Here is a 4,878-nt window from a genome sequence, read left to right as displayed (position 1 = left end):
AGACGGAGACTAGTGAGGGAGGCCTCCAAGACTCCTATGACTCCTCGAAGGACTTACGAGAGGAGATGAGTGAAGGAGGCCACCAAGACTCCTATGACTCTTCTGAAGGAGTTCCTAGACGGAGACTAGTGAGGGAGGCCACCAAGACTCCTTTGCCTCCTCTGAAGGAGTTACAAGCATTGCCAGCTAAGCTGGGAGAGACTGTTATATAACAACAGTGCCTGTTCTCCACCAGTCAAAGCTTTATGGGAACGACAAAGAGAAAGTCCTATTAAATCTGGACTAGAGTTCACCAGAAGACATGTGGGAGACTCTAAAGACAACTAGAAAAAAATATTTTTGTCTGATGAGACCAAAAGTGAGCTTTATTGCCACCAACACTGCACATCATCACAAACACACCATCCCCTTGGTGATGCATGGCAGTGGCAGCATCATGATGCTTCTTAGCAGCAAGACCTGGAAGGTTTGCAAAAGTAGAGGGCAAAATGAATGCAGCAAAGTGTAGGGAAATCCTAGAGGACAACCTGATGCAGTCTGCAAGAGAACTGAGAGTTGGAGAAGACTTGTTTTCCAGCAAGACAAAGACTTGAAGCAAACAGAAGGCGAATGTTGTGGAGGGACTGAGTCCAGATCTCAATGCAAACTGAGAATCTGTAGCTGGACCTAAAAAGGGAAAAGATCCACACAGACTCAATGTTGTAATTTCAAGAAGGTTGAATCATTTTTATGCTCACTGTGTAAGTATACCTATACAGGTTTTAAAAAATACAGTGTCTTAGTTCTTCAAAATAACTAAAGTTTTAACAATTGAAGCACATTATTCTGTACTTCCTGCTATATTGTGGACGACAGAATAACGTCATCTTTGTGTTTACTTTTCCCAGAACCACAGAATACAGGTTGTCTTCTGGAGGAGCATTACATAAGATGGTTGATGCTACATTTCAATACGCCCATTAAACATTAGGCTACGGCCAGCGGCAATAAAAATCAACACGTAACACGAGTAATAAAACCAAATTAAAGCATTATATCACAATTGTGTAAAATCCAAGTCCAAAGGTCCAAACCTCACGATTAAACACTTCACTACTGTTACAGCACCATAGCATTTGCTGCTGGTGGATCTTTTGTTAGGATTCAAGCTACTTCAGGAACAGTTTCCAAAATGTCACGCGGGGTTTAAATCGTGTTTTATCTGGTTCCTGATTTGCAGGAGTCATGGTCAAGAGTTCCAATTCTGCACGAAGCGCAGGACCTGGATGAGCAAAGCAAAAACTTTTTATGTCATAAATAATTCAGGCCGCTCAAAATGTGCAGCCTCAGTGTAAAAGGTAGAATGCAGCTCTTGGAACATCCACCTCGTCCTTATTTCTGGCTTTCTGTCTGTTCTGGTGCGTCCCTCTCAGAGTGCACTGTCACCGTCTCCCACGGAGCGTAGGAGGAGGATGTTGATCGAGTTTTTAAACCTGAACATGAGAAAAAAAACAAAACAGAAACACAGGGATTTGGTTTTTTAAGCTTGCTGCATATCCCTTCTGTCTGTCGTTGCCGATGTGCATTGTTCACCGCCGCCGAGTGCCTCATCAATCACTGCTTCCGATCTATCTCATCCATCTCCGAGGCCGATGTCCCCTACTTCATCCCTCGCTCATAAATCAGCAGTCGGATGCATTCTAAACAGGCCTCTCCTCTAATCACCGCCCCGACTCTTAAAAAAAAGAGCCGCAAATGAAGCTCAAACCAAAAGCTGTCAGTATAGGACCACCTCTGTGTGCTGCTGTTTGCATCTCAACAACAAACATATTTCCAGCATTTTAGCTATCTGGCAATGACCCAAACGATCTTTGTTTTCATTCTGAACCCCCAGACTTTGCGTCAGTCTGGTCCCTGAGTTGCACAATGTCGCCTGAGCGTTTGCGTGAGAACGTAACGCAACGGCAGACAGATGGAGCGGCACTCTCGCTCCGAAGAGCTTTAAAGGATCAAAGAGGGTGAAAGGGAAAGGGGAGGGGAGAGTGGTGGTGGTGGTGGTGGTGGTGGGAGACCGTGAGAATAGTTGCCATGGCGACCGTGACATCACCGGAGGCTCGCGCATCAATGGGAGTTTTGTTTGTGTGGAGGTGACGGCGAACAACGGTCTCGAAGGTGACGGAAGGAGGCACTTTGTGAAATTTAAGTGACAGAAAGCGCGGCTCTCGGAGCATTTGGATATTGAAGACAATCAGGAAAATGAAGTGTTTTTCTTTTCTTTTCTTTTTTTCTGCTCTCGCTCTCCCCTCTCGCTCGCTGTCGTGGGCGGCTGCCGAAACAGATCCGAGTTACGTCAACGCGCTTAATAACACAGTGTGGCTGTGCGGAGGTGAATTATAGGTTCCAGTCGCAGTCCAGTCATTTTTAATTGAATTATTATTATTTTGAGGGACAGGGGCAGAGGAAAGGAGAGAGACGGTGCAGGGCAAACAGACGCCGTTCATGTATGTTGGTATTAATTAGAAAGAGGCAGCAGCGTGGTATCTTTAAGAGGAATTGAATGCAACAGTTTCGACAAAAATGAGCATCACAACCTTCGACATAAAGCAAAACTGCTGCTCCTTCGTGTTTTGCAGGTTGCCACAGTATCAGTATAATTGTTGACCTAGAAAAGAAATTTAAAAAAAGAGCAGAGCACCAGGCTGAAGCGAGGGACTCATGCATGTACCTGCACATGTTGCACGTAAACATCACAACACACATTCAGTCTCCAAAAAAAGAGAAGAACAAAAATAGCAGACTTTCACACACAATGACTGTGATGATGCACCTCGATTCCATTCATTTTGCCGCCTGCCTCACACACTGTAATTGTGGCTGTCTTGTCCTCGCTGCTGGGCGTCTAATTACCTGGCCGAGGGAGTTTGGAGTCGCTTTTACACGTCTGGCCTGAGCAGGGATGTTGCTGTGAGCTGACAATCGACATCCAGATTGCTTCTGATTTGCTATTTCAAAGACAGTAATTGTTCGTTCGAATGTCCGAGTACAGTAAAAAAAAAAGACTTGAAGGTAAAACAAATACAGTGACATACATTTAAAAAAATGATGCAATACAAACACTGTGCACTTTCATTTTTAGGTGGATAGAAGACACCGACGTCCATGATAATTTGTTTTACAGTGCATAACTTTTGCTCTGTGTCTGGACCTCTAGAATAGAACATTTAGCAAATGCTGCTGAACCTGTGATCATTTTTGGTTTGGATGAGCATTTTCTGAAACAACAACACAGAGACCCTTCAGTAGTCACTTCCTGCCCCTCCCAGATGTGTGATGAAACCCGTCATATGACCTTCTGACAGCTGAAAACAAAGACATAAACTAACATCAGCGTAGACGGTGAATTACTGGCAGCGCTTACCTTGTTGCCTTTACCAGCAGCTGTTGTGCAGTTAAAGAAATCTCTGGTGGGACTTTTAATCTTTGCCGTTCTCCCTTCGCAATATTTTCTACAACTGAGCAACCATCCCCCTTTTCTCAGGCTTGTTAGTATGGATGGAGATTCAGTTTGAAATGGTTCAGATCCGATGCGTTCGCCTGAGGGCTGGGCGTGCACAAAGAGAGCATTATCATGTGCTGTCTAACGTAGATCCACGCACAAAGCTTGAAATGGCAGAACAAAACGACAAAAAAAAGAAAGTCAGAGCCAGAAGATGTGGTTCTGTTTAAGCGAAATGGCAAATGATGTGTCCAGGATGCCTTCCTGCCTCCTGCCTGGTGCACGATGAGCTGAAAAACACGAATTAGACGCTGAACATGGAATAGTTTAACAGCAGTGTCCTTCAAATCGAGTTCGTATGAGTTCCTCCCACCAGTTGTCCTCCAAAGATGTCATAAGTGGCCCCAATATGTCACCAAAGATTTGTGTCTCTATGTGTGCACATGTGTGCGAAAGGCCAGAAGTCAGGACAAGAGACACAACGGGCCCGTCCTACTGACACGGTTGACACTCGAGGGGAAGGCGGTGACACCGTGCGCATCGTATGCATTTCACTCAGGATCAAAGGGCAGCTGTAACCGATTCAGCGAGTCGTGTACCACCTCCGGTCTCTGAAGTAAATTTCAGATGACTGATGCAAATTTGGGAGTGTGAAGTGCAGCAGCTGGGCGCTTCCTTTTAGGAGCTGACAAGAAGATTTAGGGTGCGCAGAGTGTTGTGGAAGGGTGTCGCTTGGTGAGAGCACTTAGTTTCGGAGGCAACGCTACGGCGATTGATCGATGGAGGTGTTTAGAAGAGGTGCTTTGAGTGTGAGGTGAGGGCTATTTTTGAAGCTTTTCGTCGTGCCTCAATCTCCAGTTTGACATTGTTGGCTTTCTTAGAGTATAAAGAAGCAGCGGTAAGGGAAACTGGTCATGCGTCGTACAGATGAATGTTTTGGTAGCTAAGTGTAGCGCATTAAAACATAAGTAAGAATTTTATCGCAAGCCTGTTTAAAGAATAGCACCTATGAAAAGTCATCACTCCCCTTGGACGGTTTCGCTTTTTTATAGCTTTTCACATTGAATCATTGTTTAATTTGGCTTTTTTTTTTTTTTGGACGAGAATTTTTTTTTATTGAAAACAGACTTCTACGAAAGTAATGTCCATTAACTAACAATATAAAACACAAATGAGGTGATTGTGTAATTGTTCACCCTCTTCAACTCAGTATTTAAGCGATACACCTTTGGCCACCATGACAGCACTGTGGATGGGTCTCAATCAGCCTGAACATTTGAGCACTGCTCGGTTTGAGCGGGGATCATGAGAAAACAAGTCCTGCCACAAATTGTCAGTTGGATTGAGGTGTGGGCTCAACTCAGTCAATCCAGAACATTCACCTTGTTGTTGTCTCCGAACCA

The sequence above is a fragment of the Stegastes partitus genome, unplaced genomic scaffold, assembly GCF_000690725.1.
Source record: "Stegastes partitus isolate 25-593 unplaced genomic scaffold, Stegastes_partitus-1.0.2 Scaffold1589, whole genome shotgun sequence".
In the NCBI taxonomy this organism is placed as follows: domain Eukaryota; kingdom Metazoa; phylum Chordata; class Actinopteri; family Pomacentridae; genus Stegastes; species Stegastes partitus.
Note: the sequence above shows the minus strand (reverse complement) of the source record.